This window comes from Drosophila miranda, chromosome 2 (genome assembly GCF_003369915.1).
Source record: "Drosophila miranda strain MSH22 chromosome 2, D.miranda_PacBio2.1, whole genome shotgun sequence".
Taxonomy (NCBI): Eukaryota; Metazoa; Arthropoda; class Insecta; order Diptera; family Drosophilidae; genus Drosophila; species Drosophila miranda.
Window position 1 is genome coordinate 27,786,806 of NC_046675.1, and position 19,409 is coordinate 27,806,214.

Consider the following 19,409-nt stretch of genomic DNA (forward strand, 5'->3'; position numbering starts at 1 on the left):
AGGAATAGAACTGTTCAAAAGTCTCGTCTCTTCTTTCGTACTGCTGTTATCCTGTTTATCCCTTCCCACCCTCCTTCCCTTCCCTTCCCTTTCTTTCTCTCTCTCGCTTCTTATCCTTATCCTTATCTACAGCCTTTCTTCTGGACTTAGGAACCATTCTTAGAACTATTTCTGAGAAATGGAACCGGGAATCGGGAATCGGGAATCGGGAACCAGGAATAGAACTGTTCAAAAGTCTCGTCTCTTCTTTCGTACTACTGTTATCCTGTTGATCCCTTCCCACCCTCCTTTCCCTTCCCTTCCCTTCCCTTCCCTTCCCTTTCTTTCTTTCTCTCTCCCGCTCGTTCCCTTTCCTATTTTTTTGGCGCTGCTGTCGTTGTAACTGGCGTGTCATTTCGCTTTGAGGTTCATATAAATTGTTTGGGGATTTAGTCGCACGATTTTCCTGTCCTGCCGCTTCCTGAAGCCAGAACCCCCGAAGTAATTTCCCCCCCTTACCGCCCCTCCCTATTCCGGGACTCGGAGCGACATAGCGACACCGGGAAGCGCTACGGCTCTGTCTCTGTCTCTGTCTCTGGCTCATTATTGTCCTCGTCGGTTCTCGACGACAGTTCTCGTTTCAGTTCTGCGCTTAATGACATCATTTTGTATGAAAAATTGTAGTTGCATACAAAAGAGACAGTGAGAAGGGAGGGGGAGAGAGGGAGAGAGGGAGAGAAAGTAACATAGGGAATGCCAGTCGTCGCCAGAATGAATGCCGGCTTCGTAATCCTTGCCAAAAATTATAAAGTTGAGGTAATGATTAATGTCAGGGACCTGCTTCATGAGTCTCCCCCACAACCCCCCCTCCCCCCACCCACCTCTTGTTCTTCCTCTTTCTCTCTCCCAGTGTGTTCCCATCACGCATGGATATCCATCGTCTCCATGTAATAATCCTTCTCATGAAATATTTGTATGACAAAAATAAGAAATAACTTTTCCTGAAAATTATATTAAAAGAGGAGAAAAGAAAAGCAAGAGGGGGAAGGGAAGGGGGGGAAGAAAATGAAAATGGAAAGAGAGGAACAACACAGCAAGAGATAGAAATAGAGAGAGAGAGAAAGAAGATAACTTGTAATTCACTTTAATTTTGTCTGTCTCCAAATTTTTCATCCAAATCCGAAGTCACGTTCCTCCAAAAAAAAGGAAGCCAAAAGGTGAATAGTGAATGGAAAAATTGGGAAGAGAGAGAGAGAGAAAGAGAGTGAGAACGCTTTAAACAGCAAAAACATTAAAATTCTTCAAATAACACTAAAAGTGAGTGAAATACTTTGAAGCAGAAATATGAACCGCTATCAAATAAATACATATCCAAAAGAACCGTCAAAGAACCATAGAAATATTTGCTGAAAGTGAAAGGAGCGCTTTTGCAAAAACTCTCTTGAGCAGCCAATTAATGTAATCACCCATGAAAACGTCAGGAAAGGAGGTTATTCTTAGACTTCTTTTCCATAAACTGCACTCGCATTTTCCCTTTCCCTTTCCCTTTCATGGCTGACTTCACCTTGGCGGTAACCTCACCTTCATTTCATTCCATTTCCCATTTATTCCATTTCATAATTCATTCAAGAAAAAGTTTTGCATATTTTTTGTACAGCACCAACTAATTTCAAGAGGTGAGGCACCTGCGATGATGAAATAAATAAAGAAGTTGTCAACATTTTCTTCAGCTGAAAGGACGCCCCGACTCTGCTCCACTTCCCCACCAGCTGATTTTCCTACCTTCTCTCTTTGCTCTTTCTGCTTCGCCTTATCCTGCTGTCACGCTGTGCCTTGTCGGCTGTCAGAGGAGTTTTCCCCGCAATGGAAATAATATATAAGCTGAATGTTTAAATAAGCTTCAAGTCGCAGACAGAGGAAGGAATGGATATGGGAGGAAAAGCCACATCAGGAGAGAGCATTTTCCCACCCCACACGCATCTCCTTTCCACTGCTTGTCCTTCCTTCTTCCTCCAATTGGTGCTAAAAATTGTCAAAATTCCATTAGGAAAACCCGCCATAAAGGGAACTGTTTTCTCCACATTTACTCTATATTTTAAAGCTTTAAATTGGGGATAATCCCCATAAATTTATGCCGATATCTATCTATGTTAAGCGATAACATATTTGTGTTTACAAACAGTGGCTTTAAATGTCATCCTGTCATCCTGCGTGAACTGCGGAATGTGGCAAGACCCTGAGTAAACTCCAAATCGGTGTTTAAACAATTGTTTAAGCTTTTGTTTCACCCATTGTTTAAGGGGCTACGTTATATGGATTCATCGTTTATCGTTAAGAGGATCGTCGTTTGTCGCACAGGATAACCCTCTAGTCGAGTTCTATTTTACATTTAATAAACTAATTTTTATTTGTTTTATTATGCTGCCGCCTGTTGATTAGTCCCCTCCCAGTCCTTCCCCCCTGCGGAGGGCCTCTCTGGGGCTTTATTTGCATTCCATTTATTATATGTTTGAAATGCAATTCTATGAACTCTTCTCTCAATGGCGCTGCACACAAAAAACACTCGTAATGAAATTAAATATACAACATCCACACAATGGAAAAAACGAAAAACACTCGAGCACTCGAATGCAAATGAAAAGGGTGACTGTGAGTGCCGAAGGTTGAGATGCACTTAAACGGAGTGAATAATACTATGCGTACCGATATTTGGGAGTTCTTTGTGAATACTTAAGGAGTTACGAAGTTGTACCTATTGAAGGTAGTAAAGGTCATTCCTATGTTTATATTTGATTATCTTTGTTTTCTTTATTTCAGAGAAACCAAAGCCTGAAATACCCTTCGAAAAGGGTACAAAAAACACTGCAAAAAAAGGCAGAAAAGGGTTTAGAAAAGGGAGGGGGAGAGGAATGCTGCCGCAGAGGCGTAGTTTTAAATTACGATTTCCGTAAAGCCGCAGAAAAGTGGGGTCTCTCGGTCTCTCTCACTCTCGGGCTCTTTAGCCTTTATTTTTTTTGTAGAGATTCGGATTGGATGGGTTTTGTTATGTGTTGATTTTCATGGCTTTTAACTTTAAATGCTATTGAGGTGGGCGGGGTTCGGTGGTCGGTGGTCGGTGGCCGGTTGCCGGTTGTCGGTCGGGTGTGGCAGAGAGTGCCAGGGGAATGGAGATGGGGGGGAGGCGCTGGCACAACCGCTGCGGTCAGCTAAATGGCCACCGAAAAAAAAAGAGAAGGAGAAACGAGAGAATGAAATGAGAGATTGAGTGCTCGATGGAGAGCGAGAAATAAAATTATATTGCAAGTGCACAAAAAAACAAAAAACAAAAATTGAATTTTATGCAGAATTTATACCATATTCAGTGGAGGATTAAAGGGGGGGATGCATATTTCATTTTTAAATTCGAATGTAGATCGAGATCCATTCAGAAATACCTGAAAATGAAAGCCCGAACGTATGACTGGACATTTGATGGGAGATTTCGATTTGGAGGAGGATTAGTCTTCTGAATCATTTTTTGATCTATTTTTTTAGTGAAGAAGAGCTTAATGAATGATGAAAGCGCAGAATGTGAAGTGCATTTTGATTGGAAGTGACTTCTATTGGGAGTGGGACTGGAAGCTGATGTCACACACGCGTCATACAGAATAGATAAACATAACAGGCTGGTTAACGATTAAATTTACTGGAATTAACGACAGGAAATATCGATTTTCAAATAATTTAAAGAATTCTCATCCACAATCGATTCTTTAGTGTATATTTTGCTTAATCTTTTTATGGGTTTATTTAATGATGTTTGTTTTTTTATCATCCCAAAAATGATAATAGAAAATAGATTCGAATTAGTGGAAGTTTAAGTCCCATGAAGATTTCGAAATATTTTTCCGCTAGAGGTGTACGATACAAGTTGATGTTTGAGACATATACTTTCAGGCAACAACCTAACCGCTCTATCCCCACCTTTTTACACACACTCTCTCGTTTCTCTTCTCACTCTACCTACTCCCACACTCACTCGTCCCACGCACCATCCCCACTGTAGCCTCTTTCCATTCGGCACTCTCCTGCCTCTGCCATTCGACCATACTCCCAGTTTATATCTAAATTTATCAGCATATCATCAGATTTGTCAACGCAGAATCAAAAATCAAAAGTTTTTCCTCTCTGAATCCACTTGATCTCTTTAAACCGTTAGCTCTCTCTCTCTCTCTTTGTGTGGGTGTTTGTATGTTCAACTAACCTCAAAATTGAATCAGCATCAGCGCCAGCAACATCCCCGAGACGAAGGAGAAACAACAATAGCAACATAATGACCCCAAAAGTATTTCTATTTATAGCAACCACAAAGCATAGCTAACCGTAAATTATGTTCTTTGGGCTTTCCCCACTCTGCCCACTCTTGTGTTCCCTTGTTCCCATATTCCCCATCTTCTGTCCCTCTTCTGCTTCCCCAACTCCAACCTCTGGTTCCCCTCCCTTTTGTACTTCTCCCTTCTGTGCTTTTATCTGGGTGACAGGGGCCCTATCATACGCCCACTTAAATGGCTAGGGACCAGGGTTAAAAGAAGGTACGGCAGTCCAAGAGGAGCGGCCTTCCTTCAGCTCGGTGAGTGCGAATGCTGCACTAATGAATGTACATTCATGTGCGTATACTTATTGCTGCCATACCTTTCATACAATTTACCTTGCTCTAAACGATAAGAACCGGTTATGCTACTGCTGCTGTTTTTGTTGTTGTTGCCGTAAAGCAATTTCTTGCATCGGGCATCTCTTTATTTCTTTTCTATTCTTCGCGAGCATCGCTATCGCTGTCGTCGTCTCGCATCTGGCATCTCCCTCTGGCCCACACGTATGTCACCAAATGTCATTGACACGATTTGCTTTATGCGCTGCAGTTTTTCTCTTCTCTCTGTCGTTCTTCTCTACATAAAGCAACAGAACCAGCAGCAGCAGCAGCAGTGGTAGCAGCAGCGCTGCAACTGCGACGCAGTTTACTTTGTGTGTGCACCTCTGTATGGGTGTGTGTCTGTGTGAGTGTGGGACCACCTCAGCTTTTTTTCCACTGTCTCTGCCTCTGCTCTGTCTGTGACTTTGTGTTTGTCTTGTGTTTGGTTATTTCTACCTCTGCTGCCGGACCGCCCGCCCACTTCTCCTGCATTCACTAACTGCACAGATGAGCACAAACGAATGAGAGAGTGAGAGTGACAGAGAGAGCTACTGCATAGATTGTTATCAGTTGGCAAACAAGAAGGCACCGAAGGCTATCTGCTCGGGGTGTCGATGCTTTGATACCCCTCTAGCGCGGTGTTTTTATGGTAGATATGTAAAAAAAACAAGTGATTTGAATTAAATTTTGTATTTTTCGATCGATATTTCCTTAGAAGCCTAATTCTGATGAAGAAAACTTTATCCTTCTTTGCCTTGCAAACATCTGAACAAAACCATTATACCCTCTCTCTCCACACGGTATAGAAAAAGCCACCGACTCGTCGTTCAGCTCAGTGAAAATTGTCGTTGCTCTGAGCTTGGAAAAATTATTGAACCAAATTGTGGGCCAGTGAGGCATGAGTGCCAGAGGTAGAAGAAGATGGAAGATAGAGCGCGAGAGAGAGAGAGAGGGAGTGGCAGGGTACAGGTGGAAGTGTTGCATAATGAGAATGAATGAATGAGTCAGTCGGTCATTTGTTAAATCATTTAAAATGAATTAAACGACAAATATTTTATTTCCAGCTTGTGCTTCGTGTCGGGTCGCCCATTAGCGGATTATGTATAACACTTTATGTCCACTGTTATACGCCCTTTTCTTATTGCGTTTTATGGGCCGTGCTGCTTTATAGAACTTTCCGCTGATTGATGTGAAATGTGAATACAAATATTTAATATTATTATGACTACATTCCTCCCGTGCATGTAATGCGTATATTGCGGATAATTAACGGATTCAATTCAATTAATGTGGATATTTCTGCAAAAATTCAATCGTAAACCACACTCCAATGTGTGGGTCGTTATCGAATTGTTGATCCAGGAATTCGCAATGGGAGAAGTTTTTATTAAATGGATGATGCTCTGGAAAAAGGTGCGGAATCTGGCTTGTGGCGTGACTTGTGAGGGGGATTGGGGGGGGACAGAGATTGAAAAGCTTAATTGCAGTCAGAGAATGTGGCAGTAGTCGAGGTATGGACGGATTAATTGCAACCATTTATGTAGCGTGTGTTTCTATGAGTATAACAGTTTATTGCGTGCAATTTTCAACAGTAATATGTATAACAGTGGCTGTCGCCACACAATTGTCCGAGTGACAGCCCAATTCCAGTTCGAAAAACTCTGTTGAAACAACAATTTGCTTGTAACTGGCAATTTAAATGAGATTTCCACACCACACACATCCACACATCCTAAAACTAACTGAATTCGTGTCGCATCCTTAACACACACAGAACAGCATAACGTAACCATAACACGGTTAAAATTCACTCTGCCACACGTCTCTTCATTCAACATTCAACATTCCGATGTGTAGTACATTCCCGCATATCGCTTGCCGCATAAATTTATTAGAAAGAATGTTCTGCCAACTGTCAAAATGTGCGACAATCTTTTTCTCCCTCCTCCCCCCCTCCCCCCACCCCCCTAATCCTCCACTCTACTCGTGTGCAGTTTATTTGAAGAACGTGAAAATGTTGTGGCCGGACACGGAGAAGCAACAGAAACTCTCTCCTGCTCTCTCACATTCCCATTCCCCTTCTACAATTTCCATTCCCATTTCCATAACTACAATATTCCCACACCACACCACATAAATATATGTACATACTCGTATATGCATATGTATAGGTCTGTATATATGTATGTATGTTTATATAGTCGTATATCTGTAGCATCGTCTGTGGCGGCATGCATGTTTACTCAGGTATTTGCATTTCGTGTGACATAAATCACGCACACGACACGCCGCCCAGAGGCACAACAAGAAAGAGTGAGAGAGAGAGAGAGAGAGGACGCAGAGGAGAGGAGAATCGTACGGAATGGATGAGCATGAGCCCAGAGAGAAAAATATCAGGGGGGGAGGGGAGAGGGGGAGATGGGGATATGGTAAACGTGTACGACACCTTCAGGGCAACATCCATGAAGCAGCCACCTTCTGTTGCAGCGGAAATGTCGCGCTGCATTTCTCAATGAGTGCTTCGCCGTTGATTATTCTTCAAGCAGCCCCCCAGCCACCAGGCTCAGCATCAGCACCAATCCCACCACTGGAATACTCCTCAGGCCTCAGACCTCATCAATATATCAGAGACAGAGACAGAAAAGTTACCGGCAAAAGAATATACAAAAAGAAAATGAAAATTAACAGAAAAAAGAAAAGGAAAAAAGAAAGAAAGCGAAAGAACAGCAACGAAAGAAAAAGGGCATTGCGACAAAGACATAAGATATTAATTAAGCTTCAGAATTCAGTTAACATTTTGATGCGGAAGAAGGGACTGCGCTCTTAGAGATGATAGTTCCCCAGAACTCAGAAAATACTAGAAAATACAGATAGTCTTTCTTCAACTTTATAATACCAGAAACTACTCGAAAATACAAAAAATACCTAAAAAGTTTAGAATACTTAAAAATACTGATTTAAGAATACTAAAAAATAGAGCATTCAAAGTTCTCCCTTAGATGCCTCTTTCTTTTCATTCGTTTCTTTGGTTATTGTTTGAGGTTATTGCCTCCCCCCCCCATCCAACCACTCTGCACCCTTGTCCTTTCGAGGGTCGAGAACTTTATTAATTTTACATTTTATACTCGATACTCGAAATGAGTATAGGGGTATATTAGATTTGTGGCGTTTTCGACCCCATAATTATTATACAATAAAAATCAAAAATAATAATTATACAATAATACCTTATCAGAGCCGTCTGCCGGAGGAGAGACATACTGACTAAGTTTGGGGTATAAATGTAGAGTTGCGGTCGCAGCAGCCACTCACAATGTTCCCCCCTCGTTATTATTGCTTTTTGCCAACTGCTTTCGACATTTGGGCCCTTTGTCCCTGGCGCTGTCGCTGTCGCTGTTGACATTTGCCTTTCCATTTGGACGAACGAACCAAGCGATTTTCCATTTCCCTCATTGACTTTTCAATTGATTGATTGATGCGAAAGTAATGAGAGACGCAGAGGTCAGGGCCCGCCCAGGTCATGAACTTATGTATGAAAACATTCCTCTGCGATTACCTCTATCTATAGATATCTATAGATCTATAGTAACTTCAATTAGCCGGACGTTTGCTGTACGGAAATCTATTTAAATCCGAACTTCACTTAGCCGAGATTTCGGTTGGGGCCCTAAGAGCATTAGGCCCTCGTTTGATAGGCAATTTCATGGAGCTTCGGTTCCGTTAAGGACATTACCTTCCACTACCTTGGGGCCGACGGCTGCTGATGGAATTTAATTACAGCAGATCCACAAATTGAAATGCTTTCGACAGCAGCGATACAGGCAGTTGCCAGAGGCAGATGGCAGATGGCAGCTGGCAGAACAGCGAGTCCCATTCCCATTTGCATTGATTTGGCCCTGGGTCTGGGTCTGTCGCCACTGCAAGTGTCAGATGACAGGCACACCATCCACTTACAACCACTGTGGATACCCGATCTTTTATCATCACTTAACCCTTGGGTATAGGGGGGAACCCTGATTCAATTAACGCCACCCCGAAAATAGTTATCGAAACGGATATGGAAGTGAAAATGTGGCTACAGAAGTGCCAGTGGAATCCCTGCCATCCCCAGAAAATGGGAGCCTCCTGGCCGTGTGATTGCTTAAAATGTGAGCATAAATCGGAAAGCAGATCCGGGCTGCCGCCTGTTGGCGTGGGTCTCCGTCTATCTGTCTGTCTGCCTCTCAGATGCACAACGCGCCACTGACACGCAGTGGCGTCTCCCCCACTTTTACACCCCCTCCTCTACAGAGAACACTAGACAACAAGAATGAGGACCAGCGAAAGATAGCAGAGGGGCGATATCGTATCTTTGAGTACGAGTAATGCATAATATTGAATAGATTTTTGTTGAAAATAAACTAAAATTTGAAGTACTCTTAATTCCATTCTTTTTCCTTTGGTAGAATCAAGGAAGGTAGAATCAAGATCCCGTTTTTGTGCAGTCTAGTGTAATGAGTGGCTGACTGGCGGGCGATGGCGATTGGAGGCGGGTGGGACGTTTGGCAGGGGGCTCCTCTTCTGGGTCCTCTTCTGGGTCCTCCTCCGCTTGGTCGGAATATACAAATTCTAAAATGCATGCAAATGTGCTTTGCCACTGCTAATAATGGGCATTATCATGATGTTGATGGTGCTAGTGCTGCTCATGGCTCTCCGGCTGTGCTGCCACATCTGCCACAGTCTCCCCCTCTATGTGCCACAGCCTGCTACTTGATGAGGAACTGGATCTAGGGATGGCTCAGAGTGTGGTGGGAGGGGGTAACGCGGTAACTATTCCATCCAGTAGTCAGCCACTTCGTTGGTAGCCCCACCACCAAAAAGGGGGGGGGGGACTGTCGCGTAGCCCCCCCCCTCTCTGTACCCTGCTCCATGTAGACTTTCTGTGAAATTCTCGCCAGCGACATGCATTTCTCATGATGCGACAATTTTGTTTCACTTGACATTTTGACATTTGACAGCTGGCGCAAAATTAACGCAAACTGCGAGAGAAGGATGAGGAGGGAGGGAGGGATGGAAGGCAAGGAAGGAGTGTAAAGGAATAGGGGATTAGTGGATGGATGGAGGCGAGTGGAGTGGAGTGGAGAGGGCCGGTTCAAGGAGGTGCTAAAAATGCAATAACATTCAACGAAATCCTTTATTCCCCCCGCCACAAAATTTATCATGTTCCATAAGTGAGTGGCTGGGAGTCGAGGAAAGGGGGCCCTGACAAGGGAGGAGAAGCTTGAATGGCGGTTGTCGAGCAGGGATCTGCTAAATACTGGATAATGACGCTGGATGATGACTTAATTGAATGGCAGCTTCCCATAGGGAAAACCACAAAGAGGAGGAACGAAGCGAAAGAGAGATTTTTAGGATGAGTTGGCAAAAGTTAGCAAGAGTTAGTTTTATATCACGAAAAACTCAACAAATATTAGCTGCATATCTGTGTATCACCTATCTAGATGCATTTCCTAGATTCTAGTCACTGTATAATGCATATAACATATAAGTTGAAGGATACTTTCCATCTCTAGAGCTTCTGTTTTGTCTGAAAATGCTGTGCATCGACGGCCATAAGAAGGCTAAGCTTCTGCAGAAGGAGGGGGCCTTTCTGATTCAGTCTTTTGATAGAAAAGATAGGCTAACCCCCCCCCAAAGGACCCGCCATCAACATGTGTGTCTTGTAGAGCAGAGCCACAATAAACGAGGTATTGTTGCTGGCTTTTGTTGTGTTTGGGGCTGATGGAACATGGAACACGTTGTCTGTATGTCAGTCTCCCTGTCCCTGTCTCGCCGTCTCTCTCTCTCTCACTCACTCTGTTAGTTGTACAGATGTCGGCTGCAGCTATCATCTGTCCATTGTTGTCTCTGCCTTGACATCGCCTCCCCATGTTTCCCCCTTTTTCCCTCCAGGGAGGAAGAGGGGCCATGATTCGTCCTGATTTTGACACTCGTCCAGTGGGAAACCTCGGCATGGAATTATTCGTATTCGTATTCGGGAGGAAGAGAGGCGGATTTGATGGAAAGTTTGAATATGTTTTTCTGCAGATGGAAAATTAAATAATAGTTGCAACTGTTGGGATCTGAGACGAGGAGTACGTACTATTCTATTGTGTAGACCGTAATTTATACTCCATTGCCTACCTTGCCTACCATTTAACAAAATGTATATTTCTTTTAAAAATTCTTACTCAAGAAAATTGTACGAAAACAAAAAATTTAAATGGGAAAAATGGGGAAAATGGCTAATGGATAATATGTTTATGTCGAATTTGCACTCTGTATGTTATCCTTTGTTCATACCAGCACGAGTACGAGTATATCCTGGCCCCCAACGAGCTGTCAAGTGTACAATCTCTAGAGAGAGAAGAAGGGAAAGCAGAATCGAATGGCAAATGGTAAACTTTTTGTATTTTCCATTTTCCATTTCATAGTTGCCTCTGCTGTCACATAAAATGAAAATCCAATGGAAAAATATGCATAAATATAACAAAAACAAAAAACAGGAGGAGAATGGCGAAAAGGGGGAGCAAACAAAGAAGGAGGGGGAGAGCGTACAACAACCGCAATTGACCCACAATATTTTCAGGGGCCAAAGCAATTCTCGACTTGTCCTCCGAGAGAGTCCCGCCTGTTTATGAGGGATTTCGAGTGCCAAAGGAGGAGTCGTCGCTTGAGTGAAGTTAAGTTGAGTTTTTATCTCAGGAATAAGGGATAACTAGGGCCAAGAGGAAGGTTAACAAGATGGACAAACAGCAGCAGAGGGTGAGACAACTCGATAACAAACTGCTTGTTTTTGGGAAACACTGGGAGAGGGGGGTTCCCTTCCACTCGATGCCTTGCACTCCCTTCTCTCTCTCTCTCTCATCCTTGATGTTCCCTTTCCCCTCGTTGCCCCTTTGAATTCTGCAAATATTTGCGTAAACAATCAAAGTGCATTATGGTTTTGTATACAATGCCCCTTGGCAAAGGACTTTATTACCATCTGTTAATGTAAAGTGCGTACCTTAAAAGGAAAGCGGGCCTTGGGCTACTAAAATTGGATATATCGATTATGTATTGAAATCATTCATAAATTACCTATTGGTAATTATTTCTTCAGTTATCGAGGAGATAATCCATTAATCGATATTGAAACTAAATTTAACTCATTTTCCGAAATAATATCGATCCAAAGACCAACGATAAATGTTGTAAAATTCGATTTATTGATGGAAATATCGATTTATAATCATTCAGAATTCAGAATTATCATTTGCTTTGATGATCAAATGGTAACTGCAAAGAACTTTGTTTTTCGGGTTCACTTTTTATTTGGAATCATGATTTTTGTAACTGTTATACTCCTATGAAATATACCTTGTATTTCTACCACATACACACATACACAAATGGCCACAAAACTTCTCTCATAGACCAGGAGCAACAGCAAAGGATTCCCGGACTGGGCGCCTCCGGGAGCGCAACACAGCATTCAAATTGAAAGTCAAAATAAACGAGCGACCACGCCCCCTCACAAGTATACTGGAGATGCAACTGCCTTCGCCACCGCCGTCTTTCGCCACAGACACCGCCATTGTCTTTTGTTCCATAGAACTTTTTGGCTTTCGGCACGTTTTGCCATTATCCATATGCTCAGACTCCAGACTCTTGCAGGCTGCTCTTCTGCCGTCTCTTTCCGTCCTTTTTACCATATGCTACTTATATGCTGCTTTTGCCTGTGTGTGTGTGTGTGTGTGTGTGTGTGTGTGTGTGTGTGTGTGTGGTGCAGCAGTCGCAACCGGAAACGAAAATAAAGCACAAAAGTTCTGTATTTCTGTTTCTCCTCCGCTCTCCTGTCCGCCGTAATAATAGTTAGCTCTACATTTTGTTGGCCTTAACCTCTTTGCATCCCCCTCTTGTGACCCCTGTCTGGGGCTATTGTTTAAACTGATTTTATGAGCCCCCAAAAACTCTGACCATAATTTACTTAACCCCAACAAAAAAGAGACATAAAAAGGACAGGAAAGTGGGAAAAATAAACCGAAAATAAAAGCCAAAAACTCATAATTCATGGCTCACACTAATTGTCCAGATGTCCGGTGCTGTCCGGTGCTGTCCGGACTGTCCTTCTGGCTGCCTGCCTCCCTGTCTGTCTCTCTGTCTGTGTGTCCTTTTGGGAGTTTTAATTAAATGCAGACAGAAGGATCAGGAGGACTGCCCACTGACTGAGGGAGTGACGGCTTGGAGGCTTGGCATCTGTCTGCCTTTAGATTTTGGCAGTTTTTAAATTTATTTCGTAAGTACGAGTCTATTGCCTGTTGCAGCGCAGGGTATAATGCTTTTGAGGACACCTTTGCAGGACACGTTTACCATATTTCGATCTAATGTCGAATCATCAGCTGCTTTCCAAGAACATTCCAACGAAAACTCAATAAATGCACTGCTTGCAAATTCGTCCTTTTCCTTGATGGGTATCAAAAGTACTATCATCGTTTCTGTTGTTGTTTCGAGATCTCAATCTCTGAAGCTGCACCAGGCGGAGGCTGGAAGCCTGGCAGAGAGTGCGCGTTGAGGGTAAATCTCTGTTGGCGAAAGCCGCTTTAAATTAAGTCCTTAGCCAACTGCTGGCTGTCACATTGCGCATACGTCATGTGGCACACGGGAGATGGATGACAGAAGGGGATGACAAAGATGCCATTTGTTGCTCCCCTTTGTCCTCCTCTGAATGGTGACCAAAGCTGCAGTTGAAGGGATTGCCCATTGCCCGGAAGTTTACTATCAAGCGAATAAAGTGTGGGGAAATGTCTTAGACAGAGACAGAGAGAGAGAGAGAGAGAGAGGGGGTTTTGACCAGGGTTAGAGGGGGGTGTTGGCATTAAAATATAACAACAGAAAGATAGAAAAAAGTGTAATTAAGGGGCCTCTGGAAAAGAGTTTTCTGTGGATTTTTGGGAGCTCTTTGGCAGATAATGGGACATAAATTTACTTACTTAATCAAAGCATCTACTAGATCTAATAGCTCTTTGGCTTATTCTTCTATAAAATCCTTCAATAACTTTTCGTTTCCTTTCAATTTTTCAGAACTTTCGCAGAGCCTAAGTGACAGCAAAAATCATCGCAGAAGAAATAAACCAAACGAAACGAAACGAATAAATAGTTTATTTTGATGTAAGTTTTCAGCTTAAATCCGCTAGAGAAAATACAGTTAAAATTAGAGCAGATAAAACAAAAAGAAAAAACCCGAAACTCGAAGGGAAACCCCAAAGGAAAACCATAGGAAAAGCCGCAAAACTGGAAAGTCATTTGCAGTGTTTGCGGATGCCACGGCGGCATTCGCATTCGAGATTTCAATTAGAGAAGTTTTTGTCGCGTGAGGGAAGGGCAAGAGAAAGAGAAGACAATAAGAATGAGAATAGTTGTTGCTCATTAAAATGAGAATCTCGAGGAACTGTCTCCCTCGCTCTCTCTCTCTCTCTCTCTGTACCTTTTTCCCCTTTTTATCTTTGTTTCTACCTGAGAGAAATTTCCCAAAATTACACGAGTTTTTTCAGCGAATGCTCTGTCTCTCTGGATGCTTCTCCTTCCCCTTTTCCTTTTCTCTATGCTCCTCTGAGGATTCCACTGGAAATCAAATGTGAGAAAAGTCTCAGGCGCTCAATGATTGAATTAATTGCAGATCCACTTCAAGGGATAACGAGGGGTAGAAGTAGAAGTAAAGAAGAAGTTAAGAAAGGAGAATTAAAGAGGGGGAAGTGAGGAAAGAGTTGTCATAACACAACATGGAACTGCATGGCAGTTTTGGGCCTCCGGTAAATGATGGTCGAGGCAGAAGTTTCTCAAAGAAACTCTTACAATATCCCATACGCTGCAAGAAGAAGAAGGAAAGTTCCCAGAAGGAAATGGGGGGGGGGGATTCCTAGAAGCAAAAATAGTCCTTGGAGAGGGAGAAAGAGAAAGAGCAGCAGTAGCAACAGCAGCAGATGTTTGTCTAACGAAGCCTGACATCTTAACCTTCTCTATCCACACAGTCCCCCCCCCCCCACCTCTTATCATCTCTCTCCACATTCTACTTCCCCCTTCTTCTCTTCACTTGCTCTCGTTTAAAGGAAAAACCCATCAAAACGAGAGACGAAACGAAATGCAATTCAAGCAATTTTCAATTTTCATTTTTTCTTTTTTTGGGGTATGCAATCCGTTCTTACCACTTCCCCTGCCACCCCTTGCAACCCCGTCCCTATCCAGAAAGGAAAAACTTGTCGCGTATGCAACGGATCTCAAAAATTCCCATCATTCATGAATGAAATGATGATGATGGTCGTCGTCTCGGTCTCTGAGGCCAATTTTCCAGGGACTTTACCACGTGCACGCGCTTTTCTTATGCGTTTTTTTAGCCCCTCTCCAGTCTCAAGTTATGCCTTAAAATCGAGAGAGAGGTGCAGATAGAGAGAGAGAGAGAGAGAGAGAGAGAGAGAGGTTGAAGGAGCTACTAAAAAAATGGCAAAGAAAAAGCATTAAAAGTTTTGCTAAAAAGATTTTCGCCTTAGCCTCGGCTTGGTCCGCCGTTTTTGCGACTCCTCTCCCCCCCCTGCTCTTGGCTTACTCTCTCAGTTCCTCTCTGGCGCCCCTTTCTCCACTCTTCTCTTCTCGCACTCTTTGCCAACTTTCCCTGTTGTTGGAGGAGCATCAAATGAAGGCATTACTGTTAGTTTTTATGGATTCTCTGCCTCGTTTCTTCCCCCTTTCAGAGAGGAGAAGGAGAAAAAGGGGAACCGCGTACAGTATTTAAACCACCAGCCAAATGAAGCCAAAGTTAACAACTGGAAAATGGAAAATGGAAAATTGGAGGTTGGGCTTCTGTGTCGGACCGTTGTCCGGGGTCCTTTCGCGTTAAGTGCATTCAAATAATGGTAAACTTCGCTCTGGTTAATCCTCTTTAGAGCAGTCTCCGTTTACCCGGCAATCTCTTTCACTCTGTGTGTCTCCCCCTCTCTGGCTGCGATTCCTTTGACGTGGCACAGTAGTTAAGTAGGGTCCTTTAAACAGCTGCTGCAAGGATAATGATTGCTGCCCCCTGTAATGAGATTGGAGAATGAGGAGTAAAGAGATTTCTGAGTAAATTGAGAGATGCGTTAGGCATTGAATTTGCTAAATATATATTTTAACTTAATTCCATTCATTCATTGAGTGATATTTGATCCTAAACGGAGTGTCGTTCCTTCTGAGAACTGCAAAAGAATGATTAGCATATGGAGAGGGGATACACATCCACAAATCAAGTAAATACCTGTACATATTTGCAAATATCTCCTCGAATATTACTCTCAACAAGTATAAGGATTCCATCCTATTCGTGTGCTCCTTTGCTGCCCCACGATGCCTGAGATATCTCTCTAAATATCCGAAAGTTTTACAGTTTCCCCATAATTTCTGTTCCATTGTCCACATTTCCCCTCTCAATTTCATCTATTTCTTTCTCTCTCACTCTCGGAAGGGAACAAGTTGGGTCTGGTCTTTCTTTTGGGGCCAAAACGATTAATATCTGACCCCAGGAACCGAACTGACAAATTCTTACAATTAGAGGAAGAGAGGCAGGCATCATAGAGGGTGGGGCATGCCCTTTGACACCACACATACTGCAGTTCGTTCCTTTCGTTCCTTTCCTTCCGCACTTCTCCTCTCCGCGTCCTCCTCTCTGGCGGAAGCTCTTGCAAATATTTGCGCGCAATTTTTCATATTAAACGACAGCGAGAGGCGTGGAAAAGGGCATGGAAAATGGAAAATGGGTTTATCAGTGATGCAGCGGGAAGCGGGGTGTTGCCACAGGGCGGACCGGAAATAAATATTGCACGAAAAGGCTACAAAAACTGTGGGCCAACTGTAATCAATCTTTGGTGGCAGGAGAGAACGGAATAGAGGAGCAGAAGGCCCTCCTGCAGTTTCAACATATTTCGGAGGTCCCTCGGAGGTCCCTCGGAGGCACAGGACCTGCCATGTCCTTGTCAAAAAGGGGAGGAATGACCGAAAAGGACGAGAGATGTGGGGAAAGCAACAGGACAGGAGAAGCCCAAAACTGGAGGAAAATTGCAACATATTTGCAATAGTCGTTAGGGGGCCCCCCTCAAGAGGGAAAGGGTAGGGAAACGGGCAGGGAAAGCGCTGGAGAATGCACAGAGAAGGGTCGCCCAAAGAGAGAGCAACTGCCCAAATGAATGGAGATGGAGCGGGAAACGGTATTTGGCCAAAGACTTGAACTGCCTGCCAAGGACTCGACTCTCGACTCTCGACTCGACTCTGGACGCCGGGCCAAAAGATTGATTGGCCCAGAGATGTCGTGTGGCCAGAGGGGAAGGACGGGGTCCTGCCTGTCACTTCGCGTTCCGCTTTCCCACTAAGAAACCCTGTCCGCCGGCCACTTTTCTCTTCTTTTCACTCTGAAATTAGTTGGCCTGTCAAAAACTTAACGAGTCCAGAGGGTTTGTTCCATGACGATGAAGGGGGATGGGGATGGTGGAAGACAAGTCCCCGAAGGCAAAAGGCAGAGAAAGAGAGAGGAGAAAAGACTTCAGAGTAAAGATATTTGCATCTTGTTTGTGGTTCTCTTGCAACTCATTTTGCATTCCATTTTGATGGGTATGTATACCCTTTAATATGCAAAGAGATGGCAGGACTCTTGCACCAGTTTAATGGTTACATCTGAAAAATATTTGTTTAAGTTCTGGTTTGAGTTTTGTTTAAGTTTCGATCAGCTTTTGAGCTAATATTGAACCTGTAGGCCGTCTAACCTGGGAATTGTAGTGACCAATATCGGTATGTGGGTGAACTGCCTATGTATAAAACCACAAGCCCGGCGATTTGATATATCTCTTTTTATTAGCTGCGCGTCTGTCTCTCACGATCGCCATTTTACTTTATTATCGATGTTTCTTATCCGATATCTCACTATTGGTATTTTCCGCCGAGTGTATCGATGGTGCGGTAAATACCAACGCTATTTTAAATACTATTTGAATGCCTTACTAATTATTACCTTGCTACAAACCGTATTTCATAGAATATTCGTCGCTTTGGAATCGATTATGAAACGGTTATACACGAGTAGATTTAAAGTGCAGGCAAACGGGTCAGGTATTTAATGAGTTCTGTATCGCCACTTGAACACCTTGAACGGGCATCCCATCCCCTTGAGGTTGTATTTCTCTTAGCGCTCCTCTTTATCCTACTCTCTCTCTCTCTCGCCCGCTCTCTGCTTAGCATATGCATTTTACACCGTTGGTCCCCCCCTTCCGTATCACTCATTGTTTTCGCTGTTGCTGTTTTTTTGCGGCTGCTGCTGCTGCTTTGTTTTGCAATAAACACTTCTCACTTGCTCCTCTCTTTTTCCTTTCATCTATTCGTCTACGAGCATTGCCCATTACCATTGCTCTCTTCCCCACTCCCCTGCGCTCTGCTCACTGCCCTTCATCTGCCCTGCCACTTCCAAATGACTTTGAAATGTTTCTCTTCTTTCAGTCGCTTTGGTTTTATGTGATTTTCTGTTTCTGTGCCTTTTCTGTGCTTGTTGTTGTATTTGTTGTAGAGCTTAAGCCTTGGCTATTTTGCAGTCATTTCAATTACCGTTTGTTATGGCTACTGTCTGTCTGTCTCTGTGCCGCTCTCTCTGTCTTGTGACAGATGAGGTGCTCTCTCTTGTGATGCTTATCTGTTGGAAAGATCTCTGCGCTTCTGCTGCAGCGCTGCTTGGCTCCGATGCAGCTCTGCTTTTGCTTTGATAGTGCTCTGCTGCTGCTTGGACGAAGGGACTTTGTTCGATCTGCCTGTACTCTGCTTCTGCTCTGCTCTGCGTCTCTACCGCTGCTTGCAGTGAGGTCTACTTCTTACGCCTCTCTCTTTCCTTGCTTCCGAGAGCACACTACATACTACATAATCCTATTATGTAGCGACATTCAATAAAACACTTCTGTGCTTACTTGCTCCTTCTTTCTAATATTTACTCTACAGATTATCCCTCCCCCCCCCTTTACTCTCTGCGTTTCATTAACTTTGCTCTTGGCGAAAAACAAAAGTTGTTCTTTTCGGTATTTGCTTTGTTTTCACTTTTCCACTTTTCTCGTTTCGCTTTCCACTTTTCGGATCAATCCCCAATTTGTAAAACACTTTCAGCGTAAACAAAAACCGCGAATAAAGCTTCTGGGCACAAACGCTCCTCCCCTCCACTCCACTCCGCTCTCTGCTCTTCGCTCTCTCTCTCCCTGCTTCATTGAATCTCTGTGTCGCAACGCTTGAACTGTGGCCCCCTGTCCACTCTCGCCCCCTCTCTCGACAGTGTATGTCCCTTTTAATGGAAACTTTTCAACGCGTTCTTTGTCTCTTGCTCTGCCCCTCTCTGTTTTTTGATGCAGATCAACTTTCGCCCCCAAAAAGGCAAAACCAAAAATAAAACTGGTTGAAATTTATAAACTGTTTTTGTTGGAGGGTGTGTAGGGGGTGTAGGGGGGTCTCTGTGGCTTCCCCCAATTGAATATTTTGGCGATTTCATCGTTGACAGGATGTGGGTTCCGTTATTTTAGCGGCTAACCCTCTAACCCAAAAAAAAAGCGAATGAATTTTAAATAAACGCAAAGGCCCCAAAAGCTAGAGAAGCCCTCTTTCTAAAGGGGTGTATGAGGGAGGGAGGGAGGTGGTAGTTGATAAGGGATTAGAATGGACAAAGAAGAAAATTTTGCATTAGAAAGGAGGCAAAAGAGGCAAAAGAGGTCGAGAT

At 43.5% G+C, this 19,409-nt stretch overlaps 1 protein-coding gene across 5 annotated transcripts in view; it reads left to right on the top strand.

Annotated features, from left to right (window-relative positions):
- Positions 1 to 19,409, top strand: part of LOC108155110 (trophoblast glycoprotein) — a 61,206-nt gene that overhangs the window by 14,909 nt on the left and 26,888 nt on the right. For 4 of the 5 annotated variants that reach the window (XR_004472031.1, XM_033389699.1, XM_017285748.2 and 1 more), the window contains one exon: positions 13,730 to 13,816. The exons of the other annotated variant lie outside the window; for it this stretch is intronic. The gene's annotated coding sequence lies outside the window, so the exon portion shown is untranslated. The remainder of the gene's footprint in view (positions 1 to 13,729; positions 13,817 to 19,409) is intronic. 5 annotated transcript variants of the gene reach the window in all.